Below are 21,869 nucleotides of genomic sequence, written 5' to 3' on the forward strand. Positions count from 1 at the left end.
AAATAGAAAAATCAAAAGCTTAAGCTCTTGTTGCAAAGGAACACATTTCATTTACCATAAAAAGAAATTGTTTTCAAATGACGTGCTGCAGCCTAACCGCAGGAGAGACAGCAGTGCTGACAGCCCTGGGAACACAAGGACCCAACCCAAAATGTCCCCCTCACCCCCACAGAAAAACTGAGCCTTAACTTCACAGAGTGAGATGCATGAATATGAAGAAGTGTAACCCTTCTGCCACATGGCAAGAAACGCAGGTTCAGTATATCTAGGGTCCATGAGTGGTGGGTGAAGGCCTAGTGTGGTGGTGTGGGGGGGAAGCTCTAGCCTCATGTCTTTTGTGCCCACCAGAATTGAGCCCCCATTTTGACCAATAGGCCCAGTCCTGCCCTCCCAGGCTACCACAACCTTACCCTTCCCACTGCACTGGGCAGCCCAGGATTCCCCTCAGCCTCTTCCTCCTGGCCATGGACCCTGAAGCATCCAGGATGTCGTGCAGCCCTGGCCCTGGCCCTACCAGCAGATGGGCAGCTAGGCAGCCCCTGCCCCAATCCTGGCCGGCAGGAGCTGCTGGTCAGCTGTGGCTCTGGACCCAGTTACAGCCCTGGAGCAACCACACAGCAGCCAGGATCTCAGGCTTTCCAGATGGCTTGTGGTGGCTGGGGTCACCCTGTCTCTTAGAAATGGTAATGCCTTCATTTGCCTTTATTACCAATCGCTCATGCTAGGGCCCATTTTTGCAAATAACTAAACCCACTTGAGCCCCTACCCAGAAACCTGGGAACTGTAAACACACACTCTCTGGCTTCTCTTAACAGCCAGAACTTCCCCACTTGCAAGCACACATTGGCCTGTGTACAAAGGACGGACTCTTTATTAGGGGATAGGGAACCTAGTCATAAACTTGGGAAAATGGTGAAGAGTAGACTTATCACTAGGGCACCTTCTTATTCCTGAAAGTGCAGGAGCAGGCTCTGCTCATTGGGCATGGCCTGCTGACAGCTACGTTGCTGTGTCTTGTCATGACCTAGACCTCTGGCCTGGTCACTCAGAGTTTCCCTTCTTCTTACATTACCAAAAATCTAACAGATAACTGTCCCAGTCCTTACATCCAGCCTTGGGCCCCATGGCCCTTGTGCTCCTTGACTTGGGGCTTTCAGTTTCCCTTACCTCTTCTCAGGAAGCACCAGGCCAGCTTCCCACTGGCAGATAGGAGAATTTACACTACTGGATTCCAGTCCAAGGACTTTACAACAAGCAGCCAAGGTCTATTCCCTCAGATTCCTTGCTGCTGCTTCTCTTCGCTTCATCCCATCAGCCTCAATCCCCAAAGCAGGGCTCTTGCTGGAGCCTTTGTTTCCCACCCATCAGAGAGAATATCCTACAGGTTCCACCACCTCACTTATCCACCAGATCCCCTGGGAGATGGGATCAATGGGTATGAATGGTCCAAACAACCCTTTGCAGGTCAGTCTCCTGTCCCTAGGGAGCTGCTTGCTTGGTACCTTGGAGGCACCACCACATAAACCAACTTCATGACTCAGTGTTAAGTGCTGGGTAAGTAGGGACTCACCAAAGTCCACTATGCTCTACCACTGCCATTGGCAATGTCTGTCGCTCCCAGAATGTCTCGGCTACCTCTCACAGCAGAGTCGTTGGCCTGTACAGTCTCTTCCCAAGGAGTTTTCGATCTCCACCATCTCATGGCAAAATCCTCTATGTCATCTCTTGCAAATCACCATGGGAGGGGAATCCTATCTACTTGGTATGTGCTGTTTGTTACAAGATGAGAACTTTTGCTCCTTTCTGATCCTATTGCCCCACAAAATCTATTCCACAAGGCTCACTAGAGCAGTGTTGCCCAGTTTCATTTGGCCACAGAATCCTTTGAAACTCTAAAGAATTTTGCAGAACCCTATTCCCAAGCTCTACCCACCTCAGCCCCCAAATCCACCCTCCATCTCCAGGCTTTACCCCCATCAGCTCTCAGTCCCTAGATCTGCCTTCCTATCGCCAAGCTTTACCATCCTGCAAACCTGCCTCCCAACCCCAGGCTTAGACCCCTGCAGCCCCAAACCAGGCCCTGGGACTAACACGCCCATGGCACTGGCCGGGGAGCCTAAGCCATGCAGACACATGCACCCAGCAGAAGGAAGGTTGGCATGGATGTGTTCCGCTGGTGGGGGTGAGCTGATCCATGCCCACTGGAGGGGTGTGGCCACTCAGGTAACAGGGTGAGTGAGGGGCCATCTGCGACTCCCTGCCCTTCTGCTGCTGAAGTAATGGAACTAAATTCAGCTGGTTTAATGACCAGATCCCTCCTGCTGCCCTGCCAGCCGTTAAACCAATTAAATTTACTTCTACTGTTTCTGTTGGGGCAGGGCAGGGAACCACAGAGGAATTTTCCCACAAAACCCTGATTTTCACTTTGCGGAACCCTGAGGTTCCATGCAACACCATTTGCGAAGCACTGCAATGGAGGAATTGGGGATTAGCAGCCTATGCAACCGAAACTATCTATGGCAGCACTTTTCCCTTTTCACCAATAGAGGGAGGAAAGAGCTCTTTTCCCTCTGGAACTTCTTATTTCAGTGTCAGAGAGGTGGCCGTGTTAGTCTGTATCTTCAAGAACAATAAGAAGTCCTGTGACACCTTATAAACTAACAGATATTTTGGAGCATAAGCTTTCACAGGCAAAGACCCGCTTCATCAGATTTATGAGACATTATGCATCTGATGAAGCGGGTCTTGGCCCATGAAAGCTTATGCTCCAAAATATCTGCTCGTCTATAAAGTGCCACAGGACTTGTTCTTACTTCAGGGTTTTCATCACAGTGGAAGAATCTAGCCTAGAGTGAGCCACACAATTCAAAGGAGCCCTTATATCTGCAGACAACTCCATGAGATGCAAGCACAGTTGAGAGAGAGCCTTGTTGTTTTATGCACCATCCAAAGGGCCCAGAAACATTAAATACGTGGTGTTCTGTTTACCTGCCTTGATGAGGATAAGGGGTTATTTTACTCAGATAATGTTGGAATAATTTTGGTGTCAGAGACTCTAAGGATCAGGTGCTGATGTGAGCTGGTATAGTTCTATGAAGGTTGAAGTTGATCTTTACCAGTTGAGGGTCTGCCTCCTAAATGCAGGTTTGTGAGTTTAATCCTCAAGGGGGCCATTTAGGGATCTGGGGCAAATAGGTTTGTTTAAAAAAAAAATCTGTCGCTGATGTTTGAATTCTGAATGGAAAAGAACTACATAAAAGATGTAGGTCTGGCAAACATGCATTACAATGAGATATAAATGGAACTCAAGCTGCATACCTTACCAAAGAGGTGATTCAATCAAAAGAAGAAATCTGACACAAGGGACACTTTAAGCTAGCAGGTGACCAAAAGGAGACCACTCTTTAACAGTGAAAGTAATCGGAGCCATCAGAGTCAAGGGTAATGGGAAAGCATTATGTGGGATCTTTAAATTGAGATAAAATGGCTTTTTATTAAAAGACATGCTGTACTTTACCCACAAGGTAATGGACTCAGTAATGTTCATAGTGAAGAATAATTCTTTCCACTTCAGGAGTTACAGGTGGAATGCATGAGTTATGCAGTATTTGATGACCGTAGTTCTTCCATGTAGCCTTAAAATGTATGAACCATAGACTACTACTTCCTTTCTACAGGATTCATAGCCATTATTTCAGATGTCAGGTACCTTTACACTCGTGTTCTTGGTAGAAATTTGAAAGCACACAATCATACCAATAAAAAAAGGCTCATCAAACCAGCTCATACACTGCTTCTGTTATGAGTTTTCTTCACATTGCACTTTTAAATAAGAACTTTCTCACCCACCTCCCACCACTTACCATATGCAGCCCATTACAAAGGGGGCAGGAACTGGACACTCCCTCATGCGGACCTGACTTTAGCTCTTTCTAGGGTTTTCTTCTTTCACTGTAAAATGAAGGTCATCCTGACTGAAAGGGTACGGATGCTAATCATGTAAGGATAAATCATAACAAAACCTTGGTGGAATCTCATGAAAGACTTGGTTTCAGGTCACAGGTCTGGCCCATTTTTTTACTTTAACCAAATTGGTTCACCCATCTCCACTAGATACTTCTCCTTCCCAGAATCCATTGCTGAACAGTCTGGAAAGAATTGTCTCACTATTGCTCACAGCTTGCCCTGTATAAGCCAACTTTTAGCATTCCTTCTGCTAAGAGAGAACTTTGCAAATCTGAAATGGGACAGCTGGGGAATTTTCATTTGAAACTTGGGGTTTAACTTTGGCCAATGATCCTTCCCGAAACGTTGCTTTCCTGCCAAGGTTATGGCCCCAACATTCCACCACAAAGACACTCTCCTGCTGCAGCAGAATGTGAGATGATGCACATCTCCTGTGATTTGCTGTATTATGGGCACTTCTTGTTCATGTAAAACCCATTTGCCGAAGGAGTTTTTGAAAGGGGAAGAATATCTATTTTTCCTGCAAAAAACTGAAGTAGTTTCACAGGATTTTTTCCCCAAAAGAATTGTTTTGAGATTTCCAACAAAAAAAACAAACTGTCATTTGTTGACCAATCTATTACACAGTCAGATAACATGAGAAAGAATGTGGTTATCTCCAGGACCTGGCAGTTTTCACAGCAGCAAGTCACCCTGCAATTACTGTTGGTGCAAAGTGGTACCACCCTGCTCTGATCACAAATTCCATTGCCCCTCAGAGAAGGATGTGGACTTTGAAGAGTGCATGGCTGTGTGGATCTTGAACGTGCCATGGAGAAAGTAGAACTTTGTGTGTATTCTGCACATCTAGGAGTGTCTTCAGAGTCACATGATCTTAGAACAGCTGTTGTTTTTAGGGACCAAAGCCTTTGCAGATTCCACAGGGATGGGTGTTTGGAGAACAAACCCATGAAGAAAAAGTTAAGGAAATTCTGAGTACAAGGCAATGCATTTGTTATGCTCCTACCTATTAAAAATCTATGGCAAAGGACCTGTCTGCTCCAATCCCTAGTGTGTCCAAGGATCAGGAGGCCAGAATGGTTGCTTAAAGCCACTGTAGCTCTCATCCTGCAATTGGGCTGTGAGTTCTAGATTGTGCCTTTAGGTGGCTCAGCACAGACTCTCACCCTGGGAGGGGATAGACAGAGATGGGTGGATGGACACAGATGTAGCATTCTGCTGTCTCAGAACTGGTCTACACATAAATTTGCACCAAGTTAGCTAAACTGGTTTCCTCAAACTGATTTTGGTGTAAAATGGATATTCCAATTTTAGAATGAAAGCAACTTGAGTTGTTTAGCTAAAAGCAAGTCTGTGTGGGCACACATATTTTGGAATACATGTGGCAAAAGTCAATTTACCCAAAGGTAGGTAGCAAACCAGTATTAACCATATTGATCTAGCCACTTTTATTGTGGGGGAAAAAAATAGTTTTCTCAATGCAGAGCGGCTCCAGGGCTGTCCTCCCTCTTGAAAAACTAATGGAAATGTTTCATTGCTATTACATTTTTTTGCTGAATTGAATGCCTGTTAAAATTATCTGTTTTCTCTGAGTTGTTGGGTTTAATGACTCATGCTTAGAATCTTGCTGGACTTCAAGTATTCCATGCTACTTCTCTCATTTTCAACCACTCCTTGGTACACCCACACTTCTGTCCAAAAGCCGGGCAGAGTATGACATAATCACAACCTCACATAATGTTACAATGAATAAACAGAAACCCTGTGAAACCCCAGACATATTAGCTTTCTGGTACTGCATTGTATTATTAACAAACCTGATTAGGACTAAAGAACCCTGCATCATGAGGAAATGTGGGTCAACTACCAACTGAACCCTGTGGTAAAGCTCAGAAGGTGCAGGCAGGGAAGGATGAGAGAGTCTGTGCATGACAATTTAATCTGTGCATGGTGTACATAAAGCATGGTGCAGCAGTATTTTAGGGATGACATATGACAGGGTGAGGGCAGGAGCTCCTGACGAATCATCCAATTCATCCACACACACACACACACACACAAAAGACATGGAGGAGAAGACATTTCTACCTCCTGAAGTGTATCAGGAAGCCATCAGACAGTAAGTATGGCGCATGGAGGACTGCCGAGATATACTTACTGTGACAGTGGTTCACCCCATTCAGCAGACACCCAGTTGATAGTCCAGTATGGCTGAAGCTGCTAGAGGCTTTTAAAGGTCAGTTCTGGTGGAAATCAGTGCAGTAAATCCAACCTGGGAGTTACAAAATCATGAACCAGTGGGGCAAGATCAACACCAGAGAGGCAGCATCTCTGTTACATGCAACCTCATGAATGAACAAGCCTTATGATCTAGGGGTCTGGAACAATCCTGAGGCTATGGACAATGTACTTAAATTGCAGGGGTGCATCATGTCTCTAGTGAAGCATTGAGGACTTTCTAATCTCATACAGTGGAGTGGGATTTGGGGAGGCCCTCCAAAGAGCAACGGCTATGCTCAACACCTCAGAATCAAGGTACTTTATCAGCAAAGGCCAGGTGCTTCTCCACTCCAGCTTCTTGTCTCTGCCTAAGTCACATGGTACTCTGGGGACTGCAGGCTGTCTTGGGCAAGCATGGTGTGTAAAAGGGCAAAGGGCATACCGGTAGGGGGAAAGATGGGGACAGAATGTGCACTGCTTTGACTCTTCCACCAGGGGCTTTTTTACCTTCCAGCAGCTCTAGGGTTGGAGAAATAAAAATGCAACTTAGAACTACCTTCTTCTTCATCTCCTCAGCCCAAAGTGTGGACACAGCCCCAGCCCATTGTTTTCTATGCTTCTCTCTGTTGCGAGAGTGAAATACAGAGTGAAAGAATCATAAAAGTGAAAACATGGAAAAGCCCAGTTTGTTTATCCATTTCACCTCCTTGAAAATGCAGAATTACTCCTCGCCTGTTCTACATTGTGTTCTGTCCAATTTTTTATGGAAGTATCATTTCCCTCTGGTCTGGAGTGAACTTCAGGAAGCTTACCCTTATCCATATCCTCATGTCCATTAGACGCTGGAAAGAATAAGCAGATATTGACATATTATAATTTTATGGAGGGTGAATGGGATCTGAAGAATATAAATGCCAGAAAAATAAATAATCTGCCAAATGTTCTCATTCACACCACTGCAGCTCCACTGGAGTCCATGAAGGTTGGTTGCTTATTTATTAAACACATATGTTTTAAGGAAACTATGATGTACAAAAAGTTTTCCAGTTTGGGACCCAAGGGCTAACTCCTCCTTTCAAATCTACACAGCCAATCTACACTCTGATACTCTGCCCTTCCTATGGGATTTCTGTGCATAGAGGGAGTGTGAAAGATCATAGTCAAATCCCAGCAGGTGAATCAGAGAGGAGAATTTGTCCATGACCCTTTCTTCCTTGAGAATTAGTAACACAGAACAGGAAATTAGCAATAATGAACATTGCTCGTTTTTCAAAAACCACAGAGTATCTTTAGCTATGCATGATGTCTTACACAGCAAACAGACAGTTGTACCAATGTCTGCATGACTTAATATCTCAAAGGAATGAAGGAATGAGTATCACGCCCAACACTGAAAAAGAACAGCATGTCAAAAATACTTCATTTCCATTCTTCAGATGTGTGCAGTCTTGGATCACCTTCTTGATTCTCTTCTTTATATTTTTTTCAGCAAGCGTAGTCATTTTCAATAAGGTTCACTGAGGATTTGTGCTTCTGAAGGTCCCAAATGGCTGAAATCACTCCTAGCACAAATGCACTCTCTTGTGGAAACTGAAATCTGCCTCGCCATAAGGTGATCTGTATATTAGAACCAGATATTCCTTCACCTCTGCATTTCCAAGCAGCCGCACAGTGTGGTTTGAGTTAGTCTGGTATAAGAAAGATGCAGCTATAGCTCTAAATATAGAGGTAGTTACAGGGTCAGATTCTGTCTAGCCATTGTATGGATTCAAGATATATTTAGTCTTCTCCTCCTTGCAGATCCTACCGAACAGCTAGGCACAATCACTGTCTTTGCACACCAAGAATGGCAGAGATTGGCTTGCTTCTGGTTACCCTGAGAAACCACACTGTCCCAATGCTGTGGTTATATGGCTACATTAAATGGCCTTGTGCACTGAGGATGGCCCCATGTTGATCTCAGGAAAGCCTGATCACACAGCATGTGTGAGATGGGATAGAGAAAGGTCCATGAGATCTTGACTATCTGAATCCAGAAGCACAACTATTGCAGCCTACTTAGTGGGATAGAGGTCACAGAAGTGCTGTGCTACTGTCCCACAGTCTGACTATGGGTGAAGGGGTGAAATCCACCTCAACAACTACTGCATAGTGCCCTGTGAGCTGGATCTTGTGCAGGATGGGTACTGCTAAGCTATTTAGTGGTATAATGTACTATATAATTAAATAATTATAAAATCTTTCATGGAGTGGAGAGATGGAAAGTGGCACAACACAACTCCAGAGATACATAAGTAGAGAGCCTCACATATGGGCCTGTTAGGGGATAAACCAATGATTTAGCTCACGTGAGACAGCATCTGACCTATGGGAAGTCATAAACACACCAGAGAAGTTCTCACAGCAGAGATTCTGTTCTAATCACAGCCAGAGATCTACTTCATTTTCCTGGCTGATTTTTATGTCTTCACAAGGGCAAAATTCAGGCTTCTGTGTATCTGTTTCCTAAGGAATTACAATAGGAATCAATTCACACCATCCTAACCCAACTTCATAAATTTGAAAAGTCAAGATGGAATCCTATGAGAAAAAGCTGCTCACTGTGGGTTTGCAGCATAGTTGCATTCGGATCCTGTTGAAGACAGTCCATAGCTATGTAACTCTGAGACTGTAGCCACAAGGATGTCACCCACAGTCTGTTTCCTTCCTCCAGAGTCTCAGAGTATGTCTACACTTACCAGGAAATTGACCTGTTCATGGTTGCTCTTCGGGAGTTCAATTTCATACAACTGGTAAAGACATCCAAAGTTGATCTCTATAGGGCTGGCAGACCTGTACTCCTCTTCTCATGACGAATACTGGAGGTTGATGGGAAAAATGCTCCTGCTGACCTCCCTCAGTGAGGACAGACCTTGCAGTCGACTGCAGATTCTTCAATTCTAGCTACGCAATTGCTGTAGCTAGAATTGCATATCTGCAGTCTACTGTAAGGTCTAGGTAGGTAGATCAAGCCTGAGAAAAACAAAATCTGAGCTTTACCACTGAGTTCGTTGACCCAGCTTTCTCAGTGCTTCCGGGTTCTGTAGTGGTTATCAGATGTGATAATCATATAACTCAGTATAAGAAAGCTAATGCATTTGGGGGTTCCCCAGGCTTACATTAGTACCTTAATTCATTAGTTATATTATCTTTGACCTGACCCAGTGCTGCTAAAGAAATTATCACAACACTTTAACTCTGTGTGAAAACGTAATTTCTATGTGAATGCCCCTGACATGGTATATGTATGCAGTTGCAGTGTGAATGTCATATCCTTATTGGTAGGCGGCGTCATTCATGTAATAAGCTGCAGAACTACTTGTTAAATTGTGTTTACCATGCATCTTTGACTGACTCACATGCACTGTGACATCTTAACTCTTTTGGTCAGGATTATTTCTAAAACTGGGAAACCTTGGAACTCATTTGAATGTCCATAGTGGTATGTGTTTAAAACCCACAAAAATATTTTCTTCTACCACCCCCACCCCTCCAGAGGTAAACACTCCAAAAATTCACGATCTATAGATCCGTGCTGGACAACTTTTGATCCTGGACTAGTGGCAAATAGAAGATCAGATTGATGGCAATCCATTATAGTAAAACTATACATGGATGAAAAACTGGGAATTTGTCCTTCTGTTGACACAGATCATGTTTCTGGATATTTGTAAATAATTCAATAGTGAACCTTACAAGTACAACATTTGGTATAGAAAAGCCACTTTTGAAAATGTGTAGAGGCTTCTAAGTTGTATTATAATGTATCGCCCTTAGAGGCTACACATTAGGACTCCAGGGAGAGAAAACATCAAAGGGTTTGGGGCTCAAGGCAGCATAACTTCTCTCTCTAAAATATCTCAAAACTAAAGTTCTGTAAATCATAATGGGGTGTTGAAGCAACTCTGATCAATATGTGAATATCTCATTCACCTCCTTGAGAAATACACTATGGATGGATGGGGTAGTTTTCGGTAGACTGAATCGAATTAAAAATAGGCCCTTGATGCTGGCAAACCAGGTGCCAACCAATTCCAAGGTCTTCATGTCTCAACTGAACACTGATGAGTACTCATAAGTACAAACATGGCCCATGGGCTATCTCTGGCCCATAAGGACCCTTGGACAGGCTCCCTGCCTCAGCCCCACGCAGCTCACAGCAGCCAGCTGCTGGGGTCCTGTATCTCTAAGTGCCACACACTGCTTGTGGGGGAAGGAAGATCTTGTGCACTGCCCTCACCCTTAGTACAATCTTTGCTGCTCCCATCGGCTGTGATAATTGGCTGGTACTTTGGGATTGGGAGGAACCTGAACCTTGCTGTGATCCTTGATATCAGGGTTTATCAATCAATAGACTTACTTAGCTGTTAAGACAGACCAAATGAATGGTCTGTGACTCCATGTTAAGGCTGTTATTGAGCTGAGTAGTTTCTACCTGATAGTTGATCAGTGACGTGTAAAGGCAAGTCTACAGTAGAAAATAGTATGTTGACATACAGGCACCACTGTAATTAAATCACTTTTGCATGTCCCCACCATGTTCCTTATGGTGGCAGTGCCGTTCAACATCAGGAATGTATGCACCTATTTAACTATCAGTATGGGGCATCGTAAGAAGTCTTCTAAAGGCAGTAACAGTTGATGTAAGCAAGGTAGTGTCTACACTGACATTACATCAGTCTAACTGCATTGACCTAAGCACTACGGCTGTGTCTACACTCAAGGGTTTTGCAACAAAACTGTCATTTTCTTGACAAAACCCGCAGGCTGTCCACACTAAAAATGTGTTCTGTCAACATACTGTCAACAGAACTCAGCACTTTTGTCAACAGCCTTCTGCCTGTCCCTGACGAGGCAGGCCTTTCTCAACAGAATTTGTCAGCAAAAAAGGTGTGTGGGTGCTACAGGGAACCCTCTGTCACCAGACAAGGCTTCCAGGTCACCAGACTTCTGGGTCAGCGGGCAACCCTGTTTATTGTGCTTTTAGCTGGCCATTCTGTTGAGAGAGTAGCTGGGCAGTCTGACCACTCTCTGTCAACAGAGCAGATCAACAGAGTGATCTGCTTTCATGTATGGCCATGATTTGTCAACAGAAGTTTTGTCGGCAGATATCTTCTGACAGTAACTTCCATCAACAGATCGCTGTAGTGTTGACGTAGCCTACGTCTTTTACAGAAGGGGAGTTACTAAGTAGGTGTAAAGGGCAAGTTCCATTGGTGGGAGCCACATTTTAATATAGGGCTATGTCTACACCACAGTGATCTGTCGATGGAAGTTACTGTCAGAAGATAAACACTTTTACTAAATTCATACACCTCATCTGTTTCAGTACCTTAAAGGAAGAAGCCAACGTAGCCATACATCTATAGGTCAAAAATTTCATAGGTGAATCTACATATGCTTATGTCTGTTCTCTGCTCTAAAATCGTTCAGCTGTTGATAGGAGAAAGACAACAGTATCTGAAGTCTCTTCCAGAAAGCTAAACTTTAAACTTTGGATAATAGGTATTATTGAAAATCCCCGTTAGCCTAAAAATGCAGTGAAAGTGCTTAATGAGAGTTGTGCAGAGGACAGAGATTCTGTTTTGTGAAGGTTTTTGAGATTTTGAAATTTGACCTATTTTGAATCTAATAAAACCTGAAAACATTGGAATTCTCCCTGAAGAAAAATTAAAATAAATGAATAGTATTATGTATACAATGGATTAGTCAAAACATTTAATTTAGATTTCAACTTTGTATATATAGTATATACTATAATATGATGCAAAATTTGAAAGAATCAAACTGAAAATTTCAAAATAAAAAATTGAATTTCTTTCTGAAAATGTCAAAATGAGGCATTGTTCATTCTTTACCATAAAGTTTAATTCTAAGCACTATTTTGGAAAAATTACCTCAGTCTTTAAAAACATTGTATTTCAACAAAACTGTGTTTTCCAGTGTAAAATTTTTCCCTCAGGCTATGTGTACATGGTGGGCACTATTTCAGGATACGGCACTATCCCAAAAGAGCTGCCAATGTCTAAGAAAAGTTCCCATTGTCTCAAAACAGTTTTTGAGACAATAGAGCTGCGTCTACACGTGCACGCTACTTCGAAGTAGCGGCACTAACTTCGAAATAGCGCCCGTCACGTCTACACGTGTTGGGCGCTATTTCGAAGTTGAAATCGACGTTAGGCGGCGAGACGTCGAAGTCGCTAACCCCATGAGGGGATGGGAATAGCGCCCTACTTCGACGTTCAACATCGAAGTAGGGATGTGTAGACGATCCGCGTCCCGCAACATCGAAATAGCGGGGTCCTCCATGGCGGCCATCAGCTGGGGGGTTGAGAGATACTCTCTCTCCAGCCCTTGCGGGGCTCTGTGGTCACCGTGGGCAGCAGCCCTTAGCCCAGGGCTTCTGGCTGCTGCTGCTGCAGCTGGGGGTCCGTGCTGCATATACAGGGTCTGCAACTAGTTGTTGGCTCTGTGTATCTTGCACTGTTTAATGAAAGTGTGTCTGGGAGGGGCCCTTTAAGGGAGCGACTTGCTGTTGAGTCCGCCCCGTGACCCTGTCTGCAGCTGTGCCTGGCTCCCTTATTTCGATGTGTGCTACTTTGGCGTGTAGACGTTCCCTCGCTGTGCCTATTTCGATGTTGGGCTGAGCAACGTCGAAGTTGAACATCGACGTTGCCAGCCCTGGAGGACGTGTAGACGTTATTCATCGAAATAGCCTATTTCGATGTCGCAACATCGAAATAAGCTATTTCGAAGTTGGGTGCACGTGTAGACGTAGCCTAGGTGTGCTATTCAGCATCCCTGTACACCTCAGTGCAGGACGAACACAGGGATGCCTCGAAATAGCATTTGATTTCAGCATGTGGCACCATTTAGACTGTGCCACGTACCAAAATAGCCTATTTTGAAATCAGCTACACAATTTGTGCTACACAAATTGCATAGCTTTTTTTCGAGGTTAGGGCACCATGTAGACATAGTCTTAAAGTTTTCCCAACCAGCTAAACAGAATGCAGAGCTGAAAAGTGAGCTTTGCTTAATATGCCTCAATATTGTCTCTCATGACTGATAACAGCATGAGATATGCTTGACAGAATCTGGTAAACTACTCTTTCCTCATTGCCCTTTTGCCTCAGTAACAGTTATAAAAGCTTTACTGGCATCCACTTCCTGCATTTGTGAATCTATAATTGATCCCTTAGTTCAAAAGTACTTTATTTTGATGAAATAAAATTAGAACATGTGGGAGAATGTGAAAGTAGATGGAAATGTAATATGACAGTGCGTGAAGCAGTCTGAGAGGTAGCATGACCTAGTGGGTACAACATCAGACTTGTGAGTCGGAAGAGCGAGGTTCCATCCCGTCACTGACTTGCTGGGATGAACATGGCCAAATCACTTCACTTCTGTTCTATTCTCCCACCACTTTCCTGTCTTGTCTGGTCATCGTAAGCTCTTTGGGATAGAGGCTGCTTCTTACTATCTCTGTACAACATCTAACACAATGAGGCCCTGATCTCAGTCAAGACCTCTACGTTATACAATAACACAGTACATTAGCATAATAAAAGTTTTAACTGTCTTATTTATAATATCATGTTTCTGTATATTGTAAAGTGGAGTTACTTTGTCACAGAGACACAGCCCAAAGGAGGGTCAGCACATATTTGTGGTGTCCTAAGGGTAGCCCAAGGAATTAATTTTAGCTAAGGTAACTACAATTCTCTTTTCCTTCTCCACCACCTGCCATCATTCCCCTTGGGTGTCTGGGGGGGAGGGGGAATAATTTACTGATGACCTGTATCCGTACTAAATTGCTACCACCTCCAAACTGGCATAGCTGGGCTGTTCACTGAGGGACTAGATTTAAGTCTTTTCAGTTCCCTACCCCTCCATCTGCCCATTCCCCATCTACCTGCTCTGGGGAAGGAGTAAGCTGGGATCAAGCTATTTTATTGCTGTCCCATATCAAAGGGACAGGTAACCCATGAAGGGGTGTAGATGCAATTCTTATTCACCTACCTATGCAGAGTCCAGGTCATGACCTAGAAAGAAGAGTGTAGCACAGCTGTATTAGCATTACCACATCACAGTGAGATTTGTCTGATCCATGTACTTGATTTATGCTGTACTAAGAATCCAGACTGAATGTATTCATCCTCTCCCAAACGTTCTAGAATCTTGTTACAGAATCAGCCACCCCTCACCCCTGAGTCTTCTGAAATAAAACTAACTAGAACAGGCATGCTTTTTTCCATTTCTGAAAAGGGGAGATTCCTGAAAGCCCAATGCAAAAATAAAACTGTATATCTTGGTTCTTATCTGATCAGCCACATCAGAAAGAGTTTGGACTCTGTAATCAGAATGTCTTGTATTGGGAGTTTAAGGTGCCAGTATTTTTTAACAGCTGCACCCCAAGGCCTTTCTTTTTTTGGGGGGGGGGGGTTGCTGACCTTAATTTGGGAATAAATAAATTAAATTAAATACATTGATTAGGGAGACAGCGTGATTTTTCTGTAAAGACATCAAAAGAAAATGAACACTGATGGAGTTGGTGTTAATATGTTTAATTCAAAAACAGCTTAATCCCAAACCCACTGTTGTCAGCTCATTTCAGTGACCTTGGTTCTAGCCAGTAATTATGTATCTGATTCATGCTTCCTGGATATGAATAGTTTATTTCCTTGGAGGAAGTGTGGATATATGTATAATTATTTCTGCTAGGAATTTTACATTTAATTTCATACCCAGACAAGTTGTATCATTTCCAGAAGAAATGTTCATTTTGTACCTATAATGTTCTCATTAATTAAGGAAACTTCATTAATGACCATAGTGTAGGATTGTTCCTAGCTGTCTTTTAACAGAGAGGAGAGAGAGAGAGAGAAAGTCTTCGCCTATGATGTTAGAAGACAAAATCATTGCAGTTATGCTGTTTGAAGCCAGGTCTACCATTGCACATAACTCTGTTTTGTCAAAATTACAAACACACACACACACATACACACACTTACCCCGATACCTTCCCTCACCTTTTTATTACAAGAGAGGTCATATCTGGGACCATGCTGATCAGCTAAAGATTCCTGTTTGATCCCTGCCACCAAGAAGAAAACAGGTACGGTAAACTCTTTCATATTCAGCATTCTATCATCTGGAACTCTCAAATAACCAGTATTTTAACCATAAATAAGTTTTAGTTACATTTTCTGTAAGTATAGTATAGTGAAAATAAATACAAACAAATATAGCAAATACTGGATAAGTTTACAGTATCCAATACTAGTGTTGTTAAATAAAATACTTGGCTTATATTTTAGTTTGCTTCTTAAGATCTTACCTTGTTTTTCTTAAGTGTTAGGCATTGCCAGGTCTACGCCTCTATTATTCAGAATATTTGAATATCGGGCAACCTCCCAGTCCTGGGGCTGCCAGATATGAAAGAGTTTACTGTAGATGATTTCTTTTCACCATAAAAGTTGCAAAGTTGTCTGGAGTTCACACCCTCTAAAGAAAACCTACAGAAGGGTCTGTGTCATTCAGAAGATGGGAAATAATCCTGAAAGTTGTATTGTCTGTTTAAAGTACCTTGAGCAGTCTACAGCCCCTAAATTCAACTGGAGTTTATGAAATCATGCAGATCCTATGTAGCTTTTGGTACCTGATTGCAAATTTGTCTGTAGAAAGAATACACCATGGTCTTGATGTCATAGATAGGTGCTTCACTATTAGCAGTACATAAAGACCATCCCGTTATATAAAGATCAAGCAGTGAATGAACATAGCAGTGTCAAAGGTCTCAACTTCTATTTCAATTTCAAGTTAAAAGTTATATACTCATTTAGGACATGTACAACTTATTATCTTGTTTCCTGAACTGCCCTTATTTCAATATTTCAACTGTCTTGGATGAAATCCATGGAATTGTAATTAATGGAAGCAAACTCTTATTATGTACTTGAAAAACTGAATGAATATTTATACAAGGGCTTTACACCTTCCAGTAATTCAGCTGTAGAGCTGCACTGCAGTCTCTTCAGAGCAAAGAAATACGCTAGCGAATCTTCCCTCAGAACCTGAGTTATATCACCCTGTGTGTTAGTTTTAGCTTAATCTACCCTCTTCACTTTTTTTGCCTTTGAGACATGTCTTTTCTTTTTATTTTCAATGTCTGGCATTTATCTTCCATGTAATTAACTGTTGAAATATGATTTCTGACACATCCCTATCTCAGTTCCAGTCTTTCCCACATCTATTAGGATTAGTTATTTCATCATTTTAGAGGAACTGATTGTAACTAGCTGTTGTGTTGTATTGAATAAGTACCTTCTACTAGGCTATATTTACACTGTGCCCTTAACTTGAAATAAGATACACAATTTGTGCTATGCAAATTGCATATCCTATTTTGAGTCAATTTTGAATAAGCTATTTCAAGATTTTAATTTTGAAACACTGCACTATTTCCAGGCATCCTTTACTCCTCTTGAAATGAGGAGTTGAGGGACGCTGAATTAGTGTACCCTGCATTTCAAAAAATATTTCAAAATACCAGGTGCTGTTCCTAGATGAGGATTTACCTTGGTATCCCAAAATAGCTCCTCAGCGTAAACATAGTCTTAGCTAAATCTACACTAGGGTAGAAATTCGATTTCTGATATGCAGCTCTAGCTACGCCATTAGCGTAGCTAGAATCTACATATCAGAATCAACTGTCTTATCTAGTAAAATCTGGGTCTCTTCAGGCTTGAGCCGACATCCCTTAGTCCATACAATAGCGTGGAGTACAGGGGTCGATGGCCGAGCCGAGAAAGATCAATTTTGCCATCTCAACATGCACAACAAAATCAAACTCTGGAAAGTTAACCACAGCATGGTTGATCATACGGTAAGTATAGATTCACCCTCGTAACTTAAAGCAGGAGCAACAAGCAAGCTTTTCTATACCCCTTCTTCAAAATCCAATCCCAGAAACTCTAGTCTAGTTTCCAGATTTTAAAGCAGTTAAAGAGGACAAACTGAGAAGTGAAATACAAATCTGATTATTACTGCCAGTGAGACAATGCTCTGATTAGAGGACACCAGAGGTTCCCCACTGACTTCCCTGGGACCAGTAGTGAGAGGTAGGGGTATAAATTGAACATGAATGATTCTCAACTTGTATGATGAACAGGGGACTCACTGTGCAATGCGAAAAGCTAGCAAGCATCCTGACAGTGATGTTGAGTGAGTCTGCCATGCTGGAGAAAGGAAGGGTAACGGTATACTTACCAGAAAATTGACTTGTTCGGAGTTGATCTTCTGGGGTTCAATTTAACCGGCCTAGTGGGGACATGCTAAATTGAACCATCAGGGCTCTACAGTTGATCCTGGTTCTCCTTATTGTGAGGAGTAAAGAAAAGTTTCTCCCATTGACCTCCCATGGTGTGGATGGCCAGAAAAATTGATCAAAGATATATTGATTCCAGCTATGCAATTGTTGTAGCTGGAATTGTGTATCTTAAATTGACTTTTTGGCCTAATATAGACCTGGCCCAAGTCTTCAGTGCCTTTCAGAGACGGTCAGGGCACAAAGAAGGCAGAACCTTCATGGGATAGGCCACAACCAGCTCAAGGTTCAGCCATGCTTTGCAAGTTATCAGCCACCCCACAGCAGGGTAAGGCAGAGACCTGTGTAAGTCTCCAGCCCCACTCACTTAGGGCTGGATTCTGGCCCCAGGACTAAGGCAGAAGCCATGCTTTGCTCTGACAGAGCCATAAGTAGGTATTTTTGTGCTGGGGCAAAATATTATGTATGTGCCACCTTTCCTCCAACTTAAAAACTCTCTCTAGTTTCCTCATTTTATCTTCACTTCAAGAAAAATCCACAAAAATCTTTAATTAGGACAGTGCTATGACAAAATATATTTTCAATTGTAGTAGGAACATCTTTTACACACATAATTAAAAGTAACAAGCAATTCTTAACAAGCAATATAAATAAAGGGACATACAATAAATAGGAAAATAATTCTCCTACTTATTATCAAGTTACTTTACACACTTTAGAAAGGCAAATTCATCAGAAATAATGAGCTTTGAAAAACTTCAGAGCTCGTATTTCCCCTGTTAAAGCAGATACCAAACTACCAAAGGGCTGGGCTGGCCTGATCACGGGAAGGCAGTATCCGCGTGAGAGCAGGAAGCCCAGCCCCGCATGTGAGGAGTCTCTCCCCCTCTCTCCTTCCCTCCCCACCTCCCAAGAGGGAGCAGAGGCCTGCAGCATGGGGGAGGGGATTAACCCCTTCGTTCCCACAGCAGGGGCCAGCACAGACACGCTGGAGGGAGAGGAACCTCGCTGTTTATACTGTGCCGGGGCAAAGCCCCACTTACCCCACCCTTGTAAACGTGCTGTGCTCTGGCTGCTACGGGGCGAGGCGCCCCAGGGGGTCTCAAGGGGGCTAACTCAGAATCCGCCTGGGCTGCACACGCTGCTGTCCCAGAAGGCCCAGGCCCCGCTCCCGGAGCAGCCTGGAGGCACAGCGGCTGGCTACCCCGCCTGCAAGTTCCGGGCCCGACGCAGCGCCGGCGGGAGCCCCAGCAGGGCTTCGATCTCAGTGGCGCGGGATCGGGACAGCCCTGAGCAAGGAGAGGCGCTCGTAGCTCCCCCCCCGGCCCCGAAGGGGCCCTCCCCTGTGTCTCGGCCTGGGGCGGGGGCCGGCGCTTGTTTGGCGGGTTCGAGGCTGCCCCCCTGCCCGCAGTATCGGTGGAGGGGGGGTGGTTATTCTAGCGAGAGTGAAGGTGGCTGCCACAAGGGATAGTTGTAATCCCAGCCAGTGGCAGAGGTTTGGCAGCTCTTTCCTCCAGGCCAACGTTCCCTACCCGCGCGGCGTCTCGGTCACCAGCGGAGTGACTGCGACCGACCCAGCGCGTCCACATGCCCTGCCGCACAGAGAAGTAATTCGCTCTGCCGGAGAGCCAGCACCGCCCCCCCTCTCGCGGCCGCAGGGAAGAGCGGAGCCGCAGTGCCATTGCACGGCTGTTGCCCACCCAGGGAAGGGTCCAGCGGGCTCCGGAGCAGGAGAAGGGTGTTTACACGCCCCTGGCAAGTGCCAGGTCGGATCCCTGCGCTCGCGCGCCCCCAGCAGCTCCCCAGAGCACACAGCAACCTGGCGTTTCTCGGGGCGGCCCGGGCTGAGAGAGCCTCTGCCAACGGCTGGACTGACGCGCTTTGCTGTTCCCTGGTTTGCAGCCAACGTTGCGGAAGAACCCAAGACACTCCCTGGGACCGTCTCTGGAGGCCGAACGCCCACCCTGGGGAACTGCAAACACACGCGGGACAGGCTGCAGAGGGGAGCCCCGCACGGACAACTCTGGCGCGCGCTCGGCGGTGATCCGCAATGGCCACTTCAAACAGGGGCATCTCTCGGCCACAATGGTGCTTCCTCGGCTGAAACAAGGCTCCCGGGGCCCTGGGTGGCGCTGGTGAGTTACTTGCCCTTTAATCCTACAAGGGACAAGTCCCATAAACACCAGGGCTGAGCGTAAAATCCAGGCAGCCTGGTTGGTCCTGAGCAAGTCAATGGAGAACAGAGAACAGTGAAGGGCTCGAGAATTCGCCGCGGGGGTAAAGCACTTTCAAGTACTTTTCTTCTCCTATACCTGGCTAAACCTCTGGGCAGGCGGCTTCTCCGAAGGGTTTGGCTGGGAACTGGCGGGGCAGGAGAGAGCCCGTGTGCCGGCGAGGTTTGGAAAAGCCCGAGGCAAACTCCACATTCACTCGGCACCCCGAGTTACTAGCCCTGAAAGTGGATGTGAACGCAGGAACCAGCACTGCGGGGCGAAAGTCCAAGGGGAGACCTGTAGTTAGGTCAAGCCAATTTCCCAGGCCACCTGTGTTGAGGTCTGAGCCCGGCTGAATGAGCCACTGGACACGTTCAAGCGCCATCTGACATCTGATTAGGAAATCAGGGTGAGGAGCAACCAGCATCTCGAATTCCTCGAAGACATTTGTTTTCTTCCTGAGCGCTGGTGTGTAATTATCTTACCAGTGGCCGAATGTAAACCAGTGTCCCAGCTGCATAGGTTATTCCAGAAGCACGCGCCCATCTAGCACATTACCTTGTTCCTATGTTACAGAGAGAAAATTTACTAAATGTGCACAGGGGCTTGATAACTCTATCTCGCCTATTGAACGTGGGCGTAACAGGGGCTGTGGGAGCCTCTTCTGAGGACAGGAGCGAGGTGTTTTGTTTTTTGGTTTTTTGTTTTTTAAATGTTGTGAAGACCAAGACTATAGTAGAATTGAAAAAAAGAGCTAGGTACATTCGTGGAGGATAGGTCCATCAATGGTCAGGATGGGCATGGAGGTGTTCCTAGCCTCTCTTTACCAGAGGCTGGAAATGGGTGACAGGGAATTGATCACTTAGAATCAAAGAGCTAGAAGGGACCTCAGGAGGTCATCTAGTCCGGCCCCCTGCTTCAAGCAGGGTCAACCCCCGCTAAGTCATCCCAGCCAGGACCTTATCAACCCGGAACTTAAAAACCTCGAAGAATGGACAATCCACCACCTCTCCAGGCAGTGCATTCCACGCGATGGTCACCTGTTCTGTTCATTCCCTCTGGGACACCTGGCATTGGCCACTGTCAGAAGACAGGATACTGGGCTTGATGGACCTGTGATCTGATCCAGCATGGCAGTTTTTAGGTTCGTAATATCCAGCAAGATTTCTCTTTCACACTTTCTCTGTACATATATGGAGGATTTATCTAGCTGAAATCCTCTACCCAATATATGTCTGGAGTGTGTGTTTAGTTTTCGATATTTTATGTGCATCTACAGTATATATATATATATATATATATATATATATACACACACACACACACCATTCACATCCATATTATAGATGCATGTGTTAATAAGTATACATAACGCTTTATACATGCCTAAATACAGATAGATGAATACACTTCTGGGAACTACCTGTGGGAAAACTGAAATATCCCGTAAACTGAAGACGTGTAGCTATCACCTAAAACTTTAACAGTGGTGATTTAAGACGATGAGTTGCTGTAGAACATAAGTGAATGTATTTGACCCTCCTGTTCACAATACACCTGTATTCCCATCAGCTCTGCCCCACACCAGCTTTGAACCAAGGCGAGTCTCCATCTAAGAGCGGTATATTTTGGAATTGCGTTGTGATTTTGATGGAAACGGCTGAAAATATCAGTGTCTAAAGCACAAACCACTCTTCCCTCAATGCGGCTTTTGTACAAAAGCTAACGGAGCAGGCCAAGCCCGCCACCCTCTAGAAAGGCGACTTTCCAGCAGGGCAGACAATGAGGCACAGGGCTTGACACAGTGCATGCTCCCAAATTACCTCCGATCGCTCTCGCTCGCTCCCTCAGCTGGGGTCAGTCTCTCCAAGCTGCTTCCATGTCTTAAGCAGCCGGCGAGCCAAGCGCTGAAACTGACGCGATGTTTGGTCTGAGGCCGCAGGCGGCGTTGCAAGGAGTTGTCTGCCCGCCCAGGTCGCTGCAGCCCGGGAGTAACAGGGCTCGTCCCGCACGAGAAGGCGTCCCGGTGAATAACTCTCACCTCGGCCGTTGCTCTTCTGCCCCACGGTGTCCAACCTTGCCGAAAGTCAGCCCGTTAACTC

This window comes from Carettochelys insculpta, chromosome 4 (genome assembly GCF_033958435.1).
Source record: "Carettochelys insculpta isolate YL-2023 chromosome 4, ASM3395843v1, whole genome shotgun sequence".
Taxonomy (NCBI): domain Eukaryota; kingdom Metazoa; phylum Chordata; order Testudines; family Carettochelyidae; genus Carettochelys; species Carettochelys insculpta.